The sequence below is a fragment of the Talpa occidentalis genome, unplaced genomic scaffold, assembly GCF_014898055.3.
Source record: "Talpa occidentalis isolate TD23 unplaced genomic scaffold, MPIMG_talOcc4v2.1 talOcc4.16, whole genome shotgun sequence".
In the NCBI taxonomy this organism is placed as follows: domain Eukaryota; kingdom Metazoa; phylum Chordata; class Mammalia; order Eulipotyphla; family Talpidae; genus Talpa; species Talpa occidentalis.
The window spans coordinates 26,490,201-26,508,361 of NW_023601653.1; the positions used below are offsets into that span (position 1 = coordinate 26,490,201).

Below are 18,161 nucleotides of genomic sequence, written 5' to 3' on the forward strand. Positions count from 1 at the left end.
TTTTCTTGCTTTTGGAATATTTTTATGTATTTTAAAATTTAGCATTATCTTTGTTTCCAAATTTTATTTTACTTTATAGACAAAATAAAGTAAAAATAATAATAATGAAAATAATGTACTATTTTGTCATATGGTTTAAAAATAAGGACCTTTAAAAGTGATATTACCGGGCCTCACTGGTGGTGCATGGGATTAAACACAGCACTTTGAAGCTATCTGCAGCCTCTGCAACATGAGTTCAATCCCCTGGCAGGCCAGGGAGCTACCCACATGGTGCAGCAGACCTCTCCTGACATGCCCACTATTCCCCTCAGCAGTGTATTTCAGTCAGTCTGCCTGTTCTGTTCCCCACTCTGTCTCTGGTGAATCCTCTCATCCCCTGCACCTCTGGCCTATACCCCAGTTCTTGTATGCATAAATAAATAAATCTTTTAAAAAAGTGATATTACCATGAATACATGCAGTAGAAAAACAATTAAAAATAAAGTACAGATCAAACATTGGCATATCTAGGAAAGAGACTAGAGTTTCAGTCTTTATTATTAGTCAAATTTTTATTTCTGAAAGAGAATGATGAAATATACCTATAATATTCATAATAGTCCCAAGAAACTATTAGGAGGAGTTTCTACTGCATACTACATAGTAGCAATTATAATTATTTTGTAATCAAAGGATAGAGTATAAATCAGAAATGCCAAGTATTTTGACTGACATACATTTATTCTTTCCATGAGACAGAAAGTTTATGTCACTCTCTCCTGGTTCTTTTCTATATAAAAAGAACACATAAAATGAACTAAAATAATTGTCTTCAGTGACAAAGTGAAAACAATGCAAATGTCATCGCTAAAGACAATAAAATTTCTCATAAGGATATGGTTTATAGTTTTAATAAGTATCTTAATTTTATACAAAAATTTCCATCTTGATTTTAGACCATGAGTTAAATGAAAGTGGGTTGATACTGTAAATTTTAAAAGTTGTATTTTACACAAATCTAAGTCAAATATAAAATAGGTTTAGCATTGTTTTTTTTCTTAGAAATGTTATCCAATATTGGTCTTGATCTTTAATATAACATGATTAATTCAGACGTAAGCAAATCAGCACTAAAATTATCATATTAAAAATATTTTCTCCTGCTTAAATAGTGATACTCAAATTCTTATAATGTGGTAGGATTTCTTAGTCTATTAGTTAAACCTTTTTTATGCCTTCATATTGTATAAGCCATTTGATATTGATAAATAACTTGCTGATACTTTAATGTATTAAACATAATTCTATTTTGGATCAATAAGAAAACCTATACTACTGGGGAAAAAAAGAAAAGGAAAAACCATAGTGGGTTAGCTGATTTGCATCCTCTGAGATGTTACCAGCTGCTGCTGTTAATAATATATGAAGTCATCACTTTTAGCAATCTGGAAAATAAACTGAAATAATTATGTTTTCAGTTTTGATTTAACTGAAAAACAGTCAATGGAAGGGGAACAAACATTCTCCCAACTGAAAAAAAGCTGCAGTTCACTGACAACCAGATCAAGTGTGTATTTATTACAGTGGCCTAATTTACTGGTATGTATATTCACTGAAGTGAAGAAGACCTCAGAGAGCCTTAATGCAGAGGCCCAAGAATAAAACTCAAAGAGCTCTATAGTCACAGTCACCAGATATTACTTACAGACACTGTTTGGAGATTATTCAGTAGTTTCTCAGAAATTTTCTGATCATTTTATATTAATAGCTAACACTATTGAGTGCTTAATCTCTAGTATGCTTTCCTATTATATTAAATATCACATTTAATCTCTCCAATATACCTGAGAGGAGGTTGATGCTATTATTATCTCTATTGTAAATGGTAAAGAAACTGAACTATATTCATTTGCCCAAGGTCATACAGTTAATGAGCACCAGATCTTAGATTTCTACAGTCTTTCTGATTCAGAGTTGGAGAATTTTTTTATCCCTGTGATACTGGCTTCCTAGGGCCTCATTATTAAACTCACTATTTTTATGACACACAATTAATATGTAAATTGCATATTTTGTTTAAGAAATATTTTCAAGGAAACAAAACAATTTTATATACATATAGCAGCTACATCTAGTACCATCAGTATTTAAGATCCCAGTATTACAGAAGACATCATTAAATGTACCCTGCAGATAAGTTAAAATATTCACTTAACCTGATTTTATAAAGTTAGTAGTTGGAGACCAAATTATATTTAACTCAGGACTACAAGGCACGGTTGTGGTGGTATAACACCTAAATCTACTGAGCGCTATTCATCTTGCAGACTGTGTAACTTGGATGATGCACAGTTAAATGATAAGTATCCAACTCCTGTATATATGCTTCTGATAGTTTGTATTTTGGTTTCAAAAAGTAACACTGGAACACATTCCTTTTCTACCTACCTCACCAAACAGAAAATGTCTAGGGATTATAAATTTCCCTCTTTTTAATCACCGACGAAAATGCAAGTTAAACACACCATAATTCTACACAGTCAGAGGCTTAAATACCAAACACAAGGACGTACCAAAAGCAATATGCTGCTTGTCAGGATGTTAGCATTTTCTAGAGAAATAATAGGAACTCTGGGGTTAGTTTGCTTGAATTTATAGTCTGTGTTTCTTTACTAAAGTTACTTGACCATTTTATACCTCAGTTTCCCTTTTATAAAAAGTAGGTAACAAGAGTGAGTATCTCATAATTAGTAGCACTTTGAGTTACATTTCTTTCTCTTTCCACAGTCTTTAATGTGGTTACTTATATAATTTTAAAAATTGTTTACAATATTTCATAAAATACAAATGATATTAAATAAATTTTCTGTTGTTTTCATGGTCTACATTGGAAAGTTATATGGAGAATTCCCTGTGGCAGACTACAGAGGAAATATATCAGAATTAAAACCAACCACAAATTAAAAACACAACTTTTTTTTAATTGTATTTAGGTATAAAAATTTATAAATTAACAGTGTTAACAAGTAAAACAGTGTCTCCACATGAGCTAAAAGTAGAGGGACTAGACAAGAATGATGAAGTATTTATATTAAGCATTTCATATAAATAATAAATCATGCAAAATAAGATTTCACTCTAAACAATAATAACTTCTTTAATGTCTGTCAGAAGTCAGACGTTATATTGCAAATAGGGAATACAAATTTAAAATGTTTAAAACATGTAATATCCTTTTTTTTTTTTTTTTTTTTGAAGATTTATTTATTTATTTATGCAAGCACCGGGTACAGTCAGAAGTGCGGGAGAGTGAGAGAATTTACCAGAGCCAGAGCAGGGAGCAGAACAGGCAGACTGATGAAGTACACTGCTGAGGGGAGCAGCGGGCAGCAGGAGAGTTCTGCTCGCAATGTGGGACCCTCGCCGGTGGCCGGGGATGGAACTGGCACTGCAGAGGCTGCGGGCAGCCACCGGGGAGGCCCCATTGAATATCCTTTTATTAAGTTTTGGGGACATAAAGAGAGATAAAATATTGTGGGGAAGTTGACATCAACTAAATCATGAAGGATAAATAAAAGTTGATAAAACAAAAAAGTTAAATGGCAGAGAATACAGTATGAGCTCTACTGTCTCATACTGAAGAAAGATAACTGAAGAAAGAAATAGCATAGTGTATTTGATTAGGAGAAAGGCTGCTCAGTATTCTTATAAAATAAATTACCAGGCAGAAGCAGCAAGAGTAGGAGGCAGAAAGACAGTGGATCATAGAGAAGCCACTATGCAATGTTGAGGAAAATAAGCCCAAAAGTTCTTTGGCTTTGGATCATGGACCTCTGATAACCTGATGGAAGTAACCAACTCACTTCCATCGAAATTATATGTGAAAGGTATACCAAAGACTAGAGGGGTGCCATTGTACTTAGGTTAACCCCAGAAATAATAGTGTCCACAGCATTGATACTCTGGCCAGAGCTGACTTGATCAACCTCACTGATTCCATGTTCTACTTGAGCCCAAGCTCTAGCCCAAAGGCTTCTTATCCTCCACCTATGGGTTTGTTCCCACTTCAGATCTTTGACTCAGCTTTCTTTAGTTACCTCCTGCCAACAATCATCTCATGATTGATTCCTTCCTATGACTATCATCTTAGTTCAGATGTTTTCTCCTGAGAAAGATATTCCCTGATAACCCAATCAAAGGACTCTACTGTCCTCCAGTTACTATTTTAATCTCTTTTATAGTAATTATAGTAATCATGATTATTTACATTCTTAGTATTTTCCTCTTTCCCCACACACTCACCCCTAAGAAGAATTTGACTATTTTCTTCTCACCATCCCTACCTGCCTGGCACATAGTAGGAAGTCAATAGATATCAGTTAGATCAGTTTCTCTAGATGATGGAGACTGTAATAACAGCATTTAGACTGTCTAAAATATTAGTTTAATGTGTCTCCTGAGCAAAGGTGTTAATGAATGTATCCTATGTTTTAGATTCTGAGATGAACAATTAAACTTTGTATAGGTTTAGGTTTATGAACTGCACTCTAATTGGTCTTATAGTTATCCCTTTTTTAAAAAATGACAATTTTATGTAAAAATTCGGTATATCTGTATATATAAAGGGAACACAAAATTCTCTGTATTTTTCCAGTCTGTCTCCTTTGCCAAGTTGTGTTCCTGCTTATTTGAAGCATAAAGGAAACATTGCTGAAAATTGTTCTGGAATTGCTGCTTAGGTACCATATAGTCAGTTCCAAGTTTTTGGAACTAATAAAGTATAACTTCAAAATTTTACTGAAAAACAAAAAAGTAATGAACATTTAGTGTAACTTATGATTTTTTAACCATTATCAAATATAGGTATGATAATGATATGTTTTTGTTCACCTCCAATAGTCCTATTTTATGTTTCTATCTTATCATAATTGTTCATATTTTCCCTCCCAAAGTGTCCCAAAAATGGACAGTAAATTATTTCACAACTAAAACTCTGGGCAGTATTAACTTGGGTATCAATTATTTGTCAAATGAGGAGAAATGATAACAATAGCATCTACTTCTGTAGATTTCTGTGAAGATTTAATAATTTGGTTTATATAATTTGCTTGAAAGGTATTTGTATATAATGCATGTGAAATAAATATTAACTGTCTTTATTGGATTATCTGTACTCTCCAATGTAAAAGATAGACCAGCAATAGCTGAAACAACAACATTTAGTAGGTCTAGAAAGACTGTTCCATCATAGATATATTTTCTTGCTTACTTATATTTTATTTTTATCTGATATTTTTAGTTTCCCGAATTTCCTATGTGTATAAACACCAAATACCATCCTGGTTACCTATATATTGTCCTTGAAAATAATTGTTTTCTTGATAGTTATATTTTTTTCTGGCATTTGATTTCACTAAGAAAAGGTTATGCCAAATGAAAAACTATGACAAAATATAACATGCCACATAGTCATATTTTGGTTAAGAATACAATTTTCTTTTCATGTTGAGAGGAAGTTAAATTTTGGATAGCGTAAGCACAGAAAAGGGAGAAAATCTGTTTAATTAGCGGTATTATGCTTTAACCAATGTAGTCTCTAGTCTTATAATGGAATTTATATACCTCTGGAAATTAGTCTAATGTAATAAACTTAGACATGAAATGAAAGTATGTGCATTATATCCCTGGCTGGCAGCAAAGGGCTATAATGTTCACATGTACAGGAGCATTGTCTTGTGTGTTGTGATTAAGAGAGGTTTTGGAATTCTTTTGTGACCCCATTGAACAATATTCGGTAATATTTAAGAAATATAATTTTTTTCATTAATGAGAAGACAATTTTATAACTATCAATTTATGGAGATATGAAGCAGGATATTTAATTTTTGCAGGAAATTTCTGTAGCAGTAGAAACATCATTAATCAGGAGAGCCTCACTCTTGAATATGACTTTGTGAAAGTTCATTATTTCAGAATGTTATCTTTGTAAATCAATTACAAAAGAATTTTGGAAATTATTGCTGATTTACATTTGATTTTTAATTGAACTGCACTGATCATCATCGGTCCTTGGTTTATATTGTCATTTATTTCTAAATACATTCTTCCATAAAAAGATCTTGAAAAATCCTTAGAATCATTTTGATGATTGATAGAAAACACAGTAATTTCCTCTATTCCCATATTTTATCTCAAGAAAAATACTTTTTTAACATTCATTTTTAGTCTAAATGTCATCAAACCATTTTTTCTCATGAGTGTATTTTTGCATGTTTTAATTTATTTTTTTATTTATGTGTCAAGGTGGCAAATATGGTGCACTTATATTCTTCATCATGGCAAAAATACTCTTATTTAAGCTGAATTTATAATCAGTGTCACTTGGTTGGATTTATAATACTTTCTATAAAATAAAACAAAATAGAGATTATTTGCCATTTAATTGGTTGTAGAATATTTTAAACCAGTGTAATGATTCCTGATTTGTGAATGACAGAAATCCTATGTGATTGTAGGGAACTGGAGGATGATGGTCTTTCATGTAAAGTACTGTAGTGAAAAAAACAAGAAACTGATGACAGATACTGTGGACATAACTGAGAGAATGAGAGGAAGGGCAAAGAGAACTTAGAAAGAACTTTTCTGATATAGAATGTCAAATAATAACTTCTGTGTGAGATTGGATTTGTACATTCAACAAAATTGATTTCTTGTTTATTATAAATGGACTGCCTAAGATTTAGTTATACTCCATTGAAAAGATAATCAAAATGTAATATTATCTCTTTATCAAATTAACCTTGGGGTCATTCTGGCTATTGACTCTCTTTAACATAAATGAAGGCTGGAAAACAATTGCTAAACCCTTATCCAGCCATTTTTTAGTGCATTACCTGAAGTCAATATAGAGATGGCTACAAACGAATTTTAGAGCTGATTATCAAGTAGGGTTATTAATTTGTTCATTTATCAAAAAAATGTGGTAGTAAATATGAAAGAAGAAGGCATTCGTTCTGCAAAATCCTGGTGGTTTTTGTATTGCCAGATGAATTTGTTTTCTTGAGATAATAAGAAATAATTCATGTATCAAATGGCATACTAATAAAAGTGTTAAAAGTTGGATATATATTCTCTCAATTTAAAGATAACTAAAATTATTTTATAGAAAGAATTGATTGATAAGGCAACAAAGTAAATATCAAGAAAAGCATTGCTGATTACATTTATTAAACTTTTACTATAGGTGAGGCTATTTGTTAAGCTATTACAATAACCCTAGGTCACTTGTATTAGTTTGAGTAGCGTGAGCACCTTTAAATAATGGCTCAAACCCAATGCTTCAGTTAAATAGTTAAATTCTGGTAGGTGGGCAGCTGTAGTTCCTGCAGCGATTCATCTGCCTCCAGCTCAGGGGATTAGAAAAAAAGAATGCAGGAATATTGTTCTCTTCTTAATAACTTGGCTCAGAAGAGACAAACAATATTGTTGTTCAGGCTCCATCAGCAATAAGTAGTAACATGGCCACATCTGGCTGCAATAGAGCTGAGAAATGGAGTCTATATATGGGCAAACATTTCACAACAAAACCTGACTATTGCTGAAGGCGACAAGAGTTGAGCAGCTAACCAACACTGCCTAATATGTGTTAATGTGATTCACATTTTACTATTGAGGCGCATGAGTTACAGAATTGTTAGGAAACTTTTTCCAGATTACACATCTAGGAGTGTGGGAAGATGGTGGCAAAGTGAAGATGCTGGGCTTGCCTCCTCCATATAGTCACAATTAAATAGCAGAGTAAAGTCAGTGTAGGGAAAATGGAAGTTACCAGGTTTTTTTCTGCCCTCCCACCATTAGCATCAGTGATCGACACTTGTGGTCTTACATGCAGGCCTGATGGCGGCGCCTGGAGTATGGTGCAGGCGGGCGTGAGAGGGCACATCTGAGCCAAGAGGCTGAGCATATAAGGGGGTAACAGAAGACTGGAAGAGGCAGAGGACTTTGCAGCTGAGCGAAGTAGAGACCAGCGGAGAGACCATGAGAGAATGCCAGGGAGCCCAGAAAGAGTAAAGATTCACCAGGGGCTAGAAGGCCTACCAGCCTCCTGGCCCCCAGGCCTCCCTGCCTGCCCTGCACCTGGTTACCTCACTACAAATGGTGTAGAAAGATCATTAAAAGCCTGAAAAAGCCACTGAGGGCTCCAGGACTCTCCTTTACCTGTCTGCCCAGGTCCATAGGGAACCTGCCCTATGCCTTCCTGTCACTATAGTCAGTAACCCCTGAAAGATAAATAGATGACTACAGCATCTACATCTGTTAGTACCAACAATCCAGTGGAAAGAGGTAGTAAAACTAGAATTGAACTGTGCAGTGATACTGGTACAACACAACTCTTGAGGGGGATGGAAGCCTGGCTCATGGAGCCCTTTTGCAATTGTTGATTCAGGGGCACATGCCCATGTCAGGGATTTTTGAGACCCAGCACTGCACTGAATAAGGAGGTATCAAGATTTGGAGTCCAGGATAGGGGGTGCACTATTGGAAAACTTTAGGAGCTAGAGTGCAGAGTGATGATTACTGAATTGAGCCTCTGGCTCCCAATATGGAACAGCTGGTGCCCCATCCAGTAGGGAGAGCCAGGATGGATCACCTGTGTCTCCTCATAGAAAGGATGTTATTTGCAGCCTGAGGCTGTGATTTTCAAAACACCTGCCACCTCCTCCCCTCTCCCAGGGACAAACAGAGACAACTGTATGTTTTCACTAACCAGAGTTTAAGCAAGCACCTGGATCTTAACCACAGGAGCAAGTATTCCAGGGTAAGACTGTACTGGGAAAGCAAAGGGATACCCTGTCTCAATGGCAGTTCACACCTACCATGGCATCTAGTGCTCAGGCATAGCCTGGAGGTTGAGGTTGGCATGAGACCAGTAAGATATTTGGGATGAGCAGTGACCTAGAGGAGAGGGTCACTGTGGAGCCCCACCACAGAACTCTGCTCCCCACAGCACAGTAGGAAGCTTGAATCCCTAATGCTCACCAGAGGTAATGGAAATACCATATGCCCCAGCTGTTCAACTCTTGGGTATTGTAATGCCAGGAAGGCACAGGGCAGGTTCTTTATGGATCCGGGAAGATGGGTAAAGAAGAGGCTTAGAGCCCTCCGTGGCTTTTTCAGGCCTTTAATGATCTTTCTACACCATTTGTGGTAAGAGGTAACCAGGTGCAGGGTGGGCTGCAAACCAAGAGGCTTGCAGTCCTTCTAGCTCCCAGCTTATCTTTACTCATTCTGGGCTCTCTGGCGTTCTCTCATGGTCTTTTCGCTGGTCTCTATTTCACTCAGCCACATGGTCCTCTGCCCCTTTCCGTCCCCTGCTACCCCCTTATATGCTCTGCCTCTTGGCTCAGGTGTGCCCACTCACGTACACTCGCACCATACTTCAGGTGCTGCCATCAGGCTTGCGTGTAAGACCATGGGTGTCTATCATTGGCGGGAGGGTGGAAACAATTTGATAACTTCCTTTTACTCTGCAGGTATCTATCCAAAGAATATGAAACTATCAATTCAAAAAAACTACACGAATATTTATTACAGCATTATATACAATAGCGGGGACATGGAAACAACCTAGGTGCCCACAAATAGAGGAGTGGATAGAGAAGATGTATACCACCACTATGGAATACTGTTCAGCTGTGAGGAAAGTTGAAGTGTTGTCCTTTACAGCAAAATGGAATGAGCTCAAGGGAATTATGTGTAGTAAAGCAAATCAGAATGACAAAGACAGATACTAGACATTAACATAGTGGACAATTCGACAAAACAAAATACTTTTAAAAGCTAGTGACGATAAAGAAATAAGGTTTCTGACATTGACAGTGAGGGGAGATGGAGACAGGGTGGAAGCGTTGTAAGAGATGGTGGTAACAAAAACAATTAAAAAAACCATGAAAAAATAAGTTACAAGCCAATATTTGAGCCTTTCATTGAGAATGTGCTACCTTTTCATTTCTATTTTCTTATTTTTCAACTGCTATTTTAATGAATTTATATTAAATTGCAAGTTGCTTTTTACAGTCTGTTAAAGTTTTTCCATGTTTACGGTTTTTGTTTCTCTAACTAGTATTTATACTTAATAGCAGAGACTGCCTCTTTCCATTTTTGTAACACTAATATTTTTCATGGCTCTGAGATCACTTCATTTCATAATTAATGTTTAATAAATCTCATCTGAATGTCTGATTACATGATAATGTTCAACCTAATTTAGAAACATAAGGCATGGTGCAGGAGTTGATGTCAAAAAGGAATGGAAGTAATGGTTGAGCGCAGCATCTTGGCAAATTTTCAGAAATAAATTACATTATAGGAAGTTAGACTTAGCACAAGCTCTGATCTAAGCAAATGATACATATGATGTAAAATGACTGAGTTCTATTCTTCTAGAATAATTTGGAAAGGTCCTTTCTATATAAGCTGTTCATATTTTACAACATCTAAGGGAATGATTGTTCTGGAATGCTTATCTTATTTTTAACTGCATCAAGGTCTATAGTAAATGAATAATAGCTATGCTTTTATGTCATTTTTTCCTAAAAAATGTAGAAATAGTTTGTATTACTACTATCCTGATAGTCAGATATAGTTAACTTGCTGAATATTCTCTCAAACGTTTGCATCATGTTTCCCTACAATTTCTGTAGAACATTCTGATTATACATCCAGTAGGAAAATGTGTTGAATATGTTATTTGGAAGGCAAGGTCAAATTACATAATCAGATTGTAGAATTCATGGGAAGTAGTCAAGAAAAAAATGTATGAGCCAGTCTAACATTTGACAGGTTGGCTGCATGTCGAGAATTTTGGGATGAAATGAATGCTGCATTTTATAGAGGTCATCTGGAGAAGTGATGTCTTTGTAAAAGAAAAATTAAAGTGGTCCTTGTTTTGACACACTGAAATTTCTGTTCACTATTTTGGTGAATATAGAATTTCTTAAATAGATTGCTTGCAAATCTTGAACATGTTCTTTCCCCAAATCCAGGCATTTGTATGTGACCTTTAAAAAGTTTTATCATTTTGCAAACTGTGTTAACTGTCATTTGCTAAATATTGTATTTCAATCAACTTCCTTTCTTTATTTGCTTAATGTGACTTATTTAAAAGAATTTGTCATGTCTTTTAAGGAAAAGCATCAATCTCCGTTAGTAGTAAATAACGGAGTATTTAATAAATAAATAGTAGTAAATCATATATATTAAATTTATTTAAATAAATAAACTATATTAAATTTTTGGTTTGTTTACAATTATTAACATGTTGCCAGAAAAGTATTACTTCCTACCAAATCTAAGAGGGTGTTAAAGACAAATAAACAACAAAATGAAAATTTTTTTTGAAGTAATTAGAGAGGGTGAAGATAGTACTTGTTTCAGGATGTGATTTAATTTTTTAATTAACTGTGTTCACATGCAAAAATTATCTTTTACCACCAGTGGGATTCACCAAGAAATTATACTGAAGATTTTAATTGTATGGGAAGTGCTAGTGTACTTTAGGACATTCTTGAGTTTTGCATTATTGTTACAGAGAGCATGAAAATTGGTTTACTTGTTCAGAATAAAATAGATGATGAGTTTTTGCTACAGCTATCCTCTCTGCTGTAGTACCTGTACTCCCATTTTAAATACTTCATCTTTTAAATCCCAAATTTAGTGTCATCTCTTCTAAGGAACCTTTCATGATCACAGTTAACAAAGCACCTCTTCTTGATTATGACTCTTATCCTGGAATTTCATCTCATAGTCTCTATCCCAAAGTTTGCTCCTTTTAATTAAGTACCATTATTAAGAGTGGATTTATATATGCTCACTTACAATTGATTGGCAGCACTTTGTCCTGTTTTTGTCATAATATTTTCTAGGAATATATGAAATGAACATGCAGTGCAGTTTTTCACTTTAAAATTCATGTAAAACTGAAAGCCCACAACAACCTGTTTCTTTTTCTCTTTTGAGGCATGAGATAACAGCACCTCTTTTCGTGGACAGCATGAAAAAGCATTAAGAACAAGATTCTCTGGGATCCTGACAGTAAGTTGAGCTATAATACATCTTACAGTCTGTAAGGTACAAGAGCTCTATGCAAGCAGTTAGCATCAATGGGAAATTATGGGTTAGGTATATAAAATATAAGTAACAGAGGCCAAGTCCCCAACTTTAGAGTATGATTCTGAATGTTCCTGCTACAATGATTTGCAATATGTTGTTTGATGTAAAACCAAGACTTTAAAAAAATGTGTTTATTTTTGTAATAATGCAAATGAGCCAAAATATAATTGCTTATTATATACAATATTAATTACCAATGACCCCATATCTCAAGAAAATTGATGATGAGCATTGAGCATGCCCAAAATGTTTGCTTACATTTAACATCTTTTATTGGCTATGTGATAATATCAATGGTCTATAGAAATAAAAAATCCCAAATCTGCTGAAGGGGCACCAGCATATATTTCAAAAGCAATTATTCATTTTAAGAAGATGGTAACCCCAGACAATAAGTAACATTCACTGTTTAATACATTGGTTTATTGGCAGAAGAACTTTGGAAATAGGTAAAGCATAATTGTTTCATATCAATGAAATAATTCCAGAAGTCCCACAAATTAGGCATACTTTAAACTTTTATGAGAAGAAGAGCTCTTTCTGGTCAGGCCAATAACACATTGCAAACCACTTTATTTGTTATTGTTAGGAACATGTGGTATTTTGCTCTAATTATTTTCCTTCATTCAGTGATCAGGTTCTCAGTCTTTATTTCTGAAAAAAACTACAGAGCATGTAAACATGGGTTGTGGTCGACATGAACCAAATAATACAAGACACTTGAAGATTTTGAACTTGATCCTCAGATTAAGGAAAGACATTGACGATTTTTAGATAAAATGACATGGTCATAATGTTTAATAAAAATATCATTTTTGGGTGTACAGATTGTTTGAGTGAAAATTAGTGAGGTGAAGTTCAGTGTAAAAGTTCAGCCTACTATTTTACCCTCATTTTGATTATAGATCTCCAGGCCTACCTGCTCTTCCACTTTAAGCTGATAACCTTGAATTACTTCTCTACTTTTTATGAACACTGTACTCATTAGAACAAGAACTTCAAAGGAGAAGCAAGAGTAATATCTCATGGAATTTGAATGTTATACTAGTAGTTAGTGAATGTTTCAAAATCTAGATTCCTTTAAGTCACTGCTCACATAAAATTCACTTAATTTCTATTTTTTGGCAAGATCATTCACTTAGCCATAGACAGATATGATAAATGTTAGGAATTAATGCTATATTAATATCATTTAAAAGTTATTATTGGAAGAGGAAATGTTTTAGAGATAAGGATACAAGTAGAACAAATAGAAAAATATTTTAAACGTTAATACTTAATTATTTTGGATGCATGAATTTATTTTGCCTCACAAAACTGAACATAAATTATATTTCATTTGATTAATTATTTTTTCTAAGCAATCAGATTGAGTTTATAAGTTTTGAAGTAACTTGCAGATTACAAATTTATTTTTTATTCTTCTATTTATCATATATTATGAACAGATAGAACTAATGTTTTAAAAGAAAAGAATAATAATACTTTAAATTGTATTTATGGCCTTAATTATCTTATTAAAACTGTTTCATCATCCAAAACCTTTTGCTTAGATTGTCTCAAAGGAAGATATATTATTTATATATGTCTTAGATGATATAGAAGTGCAAATTTTACATATATCCAAGAAATTCAATGTATTGTACTTTAAAATTCATGGGGCTAAAATTTTTCTTACACAGATATACTTAGAAAAAAAAATATAAACTTAATAAGAGTAATGCATTATCTCTTTCTTTTATTTTCGTTTTTGTACATAGGTTCTAATTTTCATATCAAATATTCATTTATATAACTTAATTAGGAATCTGTTAGTACTGAATAGTTAAGAATGCAGCAAACTAACCTACTAAGGCATTTATGAAGAGATGTTACCAATATGCAAATAGATGGAAGAATGGTAGGCATCATGAAAAATAGAGCTTAGTAATGTGATAAAATCTGCACCAAATTCCTGTGTGAAAGCCACATCCATATTAACAGCTAGATGTCTCATTATTTGAAGGAAAAAACACTTAAGAATACTAGTGTATGGGCTAAAGTTATTAATTATTAGGGAAAAAACACATTTTCCTTAAAAATCTATTTTCAAAAGCAATTAATCATGTAAGGGTATTAATTTTAAAGGATTCATGGTCTTGTCAGCAAAGCCTCACAAAGCATGAAGAAAACAGAAGAGTATCATTACGTACCAGCGTAAAAAAACTGACCAGACTGAGGGTTTGTCATAGTTCCCTATCCTCAGTCTTTGTCATGAAGTATGTGATAGGATGGGAGATTTAGCTGGGTTTCTCTTCAGCTACTCCTATATCAAGTTTCCACAGCCAAAAGTAATGACTTTCTTTTCCATGTTTTTATTTATTTTTAAATAAATTTATGCATACAAGAACTGGGGTACAGGCCAGAGGTGTGGGGGAGTGAGAGACAGAGTGGGGAACAGAACAGGCAGATTGACTTAAATACATAGCTGCAGGGAGCAGTGGGTGAGACAGGAGAGGTCTGCTGAGCCGTGTGGGCCACCTCCCTGGCTGGGGATCGAACTTGTGCAGCAGTGGCTGTGGATAGCTTCATAGTGCTATGTCTTAACCCCTAGCACCAGGGAGGACCCTTTCCATATTTTTAAAGTCTCTGCTCATACCTATTTTTGAGTGTGTGTGTAGGTGTGTTTATTTAACATTAGAGTGCACATCTGTATAGGTAATTGCATTAATTTTAATTGTATGACAGGGTAATTTTAACTTTTGATTTTTACATATAAATACACCTATCTAACCACTACCCAGATTAAGATACAGAACTCCAGAAGATGCCCTCATGCTGTGTTCCATTCCAGTGTGCCTTACTGCAGAGATAACCAACATTATGTCTATGTAATCTATTCTGTCTCTTAGTGGCTCAATCAGATTGCACAAGTGCTGGGACCTTTATTACTGGCAGTTTGCAGCCTCCTAGGTTTGGAAAACTTCATGCTAAGATCTTCAATTTGATAGCCTGCTCTTCCACCTTTTCTGCGAGCCTTGAAGCTCAGAAAGTCGGGGACACCTGCAAAATATTGTCTAACCTTTCTTTTTCCAATTCTTTAGCTCACTTCACTTTGTAGTTGGGCACTGATGGCCCCAAACTGCCTACAGTAGAGGCCAGCCCACTGTGGTAGCCTTTCTCTTCCCTCCTATGCTGTAGCTCACTGTCTGTAAATTTGTTACATCAGCTAGCATTTCAGGTGTCCCTCTGCTCACACTGCAGTCCACGAGCATCTAACTGGGGTGACAATGGTCTTCCCTCCATTTCCTTCACAGCTGCCTCTTTCCCAAGATCCATTTTTTAGGTCTCCTAGCCAGCTTGCCATTTGTTGGTCTGTATCCTCAAGAATTCCCTGGTGAAATTCAAAACTGGACCCCACACATGGACAATAAGGAGACACTGAGAGAAACAGTATGCTGTGTTGGCCAGTATCGGTTATTAATATTCTTATTATTGATAACATTGGTTTACAGCATTGCATATAATTGTGAGGCACAGGTTATCCCCTCTGGGTATTGATGCTATACCACATCCATTACGAAAGAACTTAGAAAGGATGCTTGCCTTGGGTGACTGCGGGAGGAATAAATCTTCACATTTCTTTGTCTACATCTTAAGTGTTTTCTTTGCCTTAATGGGGTTCAGTCACATATACACTCCAGAAAGTCTTATTTAACACACTATTCACTCAAGGCTGCATGCTTGAGGAGACTTTCAGTATAGGGGGGCCAGAAAGAACTTACATTCCAAGGATGGGGATGAAGGAGGAGGAAGAAGTCACTGAATTTCAGCTTGAGGGTAACGGGAGATCATTTCCACTCAGCGACCTCCTCCAAAAGGTCGTCATTTTGTGCTTGTAATTTTTGTTTCATTGATAATACATATGAGAAGTTTTTCATGTGCTTATTGACCTTTGAACATCTCTTTTTATAAAATGAGTGGTCAGTCTTTTGGCAATATATTTTTTAAACTAAATTTCTTTTTATTGTAGTTTAGTGAAGGTTCTTTACATATTCTGAGTTTAATTCCATTGGGAGTATACTTATGGATATTTTATTTGAAAATATCTACTTATTAAGTCTGTTAATGATAATTTTGATGAATAGATATTCTTAATTTAATGTTGTTTAGTGAGCAATTTCATTTTTGTGTCTTTTTTAAGGAATCTTTGCCTATTCTAACATTGTAAAGATACATCCCTATGTTCTCTCTCTCTTATTTTTTTTAAGATTTATTTATTTATTTATACAAGCACTGGGTACAGTTAGAAGCGTGGAAAGGTGAGAGAATTCACCAGAGCCAGAGCGGGGAGCAGCCGGGAATTGATCAAACCGGTGCTGCAGAGGCTGCGGGCAGCTTAGCAACCCAGCGCTTAACTGCTCCACCACCGGGGAGGCCCCATCCCTATGTTCTCTTCCAGAAGTATTATTGCTTACCTTTCTCTTTTGCAACAATAGAAATTTGCATTTCTTTTTTATTATGGTGAATCATAAGAGATTTATTATTTTCTTATTTCTATTTAAATTTCTGGTGTCACTGATTGAAAAGACCACCCATTCGCCATTGACTGGCACTGACATCTTTATAAATTAAATGACTTAGTATGTGTGAAGCTGTTTCTTAAAACTTTATGCTTATTTGAATATTCCTATGCCAATATAACACTGTCTTATTATAGCTTTATAAGAAGTCTAGTAATCTGAGAGTGTAAGTCCTATAATAATTTCCTTTTAAAAATTGTCTTTGCTATCCAAGGTCCTTTGGATTTCCAATAAATTTTGTTTGAGAACTCTAGTTGGTTAGACAAAGACTAGTTCATGTTTTTATTAGTCTGTAAATCTTTATTATGATAAACAAAGCTTTCTTACTTTATTGCAATATTACTTTATTGCTTTTCATTCAGACATATTCTTCCATAGTAAAAGTGGAGAAAGCTCCAGTGAGATGCAGTTTTTGTTATGGGCACTTACTGCTATTGTAAAGTATCCTTGAAAATGTTCATATTATCTACACACATCACAATATATCTTAACCTCAGTTGAAACAGATGTCATTGAGTCCATGTAAATTTTGAAAGAATTATCTAGAAAATTTATAGTTCAGCATTTGAACTTTTTTAGGGAATGTACTATGAATTTGGGTTGTAGTTATTGTTCTATTTTTCAGTTTAAAACATCTTGATGTAGCTTTGAAAAGTCAAAACAATTATTAAATTTTTCAAAACTTCTTATTTCCTTTGTAGCAGCTAGAAAGAGGAAGGTTAGCTAGAGAAGGCTGTATAATTTAGGAAGGTTTTGTGTTTAGAGTTTGTTGAGTTATAGGCAAACTCTTTAGATAGCAGACTTGCCCAGTGGCAGTGTCCCATAAATGCAGACACTTGAAAGAGAAACCTTGGATGTAAGGGAAAGAGAAAAATCACAAATGATATAAGTTGAGGTTCCTGGGAAGACATGAACATCTAGGAAGGAAGAACAAATTGGGCCTGGATTTCATGAAAGAGGATAGAGAGTGGAGAAAGAGTTGCGTGGCTTACAAGATTGGTAGGAGGAAGTTGAATGACTTTCTTTTCTTCTGTGAAATAACAAGGGTTATCACTTGCTAACAGGGAGAGAGAAGACTGGTGTGGAGAATAGAGAATTTTGCAAATAAACAACAATAAATTAAAACAAATAATTTTTTGTAAGAAAATTTGACAAAAGAAATTGATCAAGTCAGTTCTTGGGAGGGGTTGAAGATTAATTTTAGTTTTGTTATCATAAATTTGCTACTCCAGATTTTTCTACAGAAGTAAATGTACAAAGTATCTTCTTGAAGGTGTTACCACAAATATTTTAAAAATTCTTTGCAATATATATTATCTCACAGGCTTTTATTTCAATTCAATTCTAGATATTCTGACTTCATATGGAAGTATCCTTTAATACAGAATATTATTATGCTTGGAAATTTTATGAAGTCCTTATTTTAATTTACCTAGACTACAAAAT

The 18,161-nt window shown here is 34.5% G+C and overlaps 1 long non-coding RNA gene across 1 annotated transcript in view; it reads left to right on the top strand.

The window, feature by feature from the left end:
- The window catches only part of LOC129145952 (uncharacterized), a 97,998-nt gene extending 85,961 nt beyond the window's left edge, over positions 1 to 12,037 (top strand). The window contains exon 3 of the long non-coding RNA XR_008552191.1: positions 12,001 to 12,037. This is a non-coding gene — a long non-coding RNA (uncharacterized LOC129145952). The remainder of the gene's footprint in view (positions 1 to 12,000) is intronic.
- The last annotated feature ends 6,124 nt before the right edge of the window (positions 12,038 to 18,161 follow it).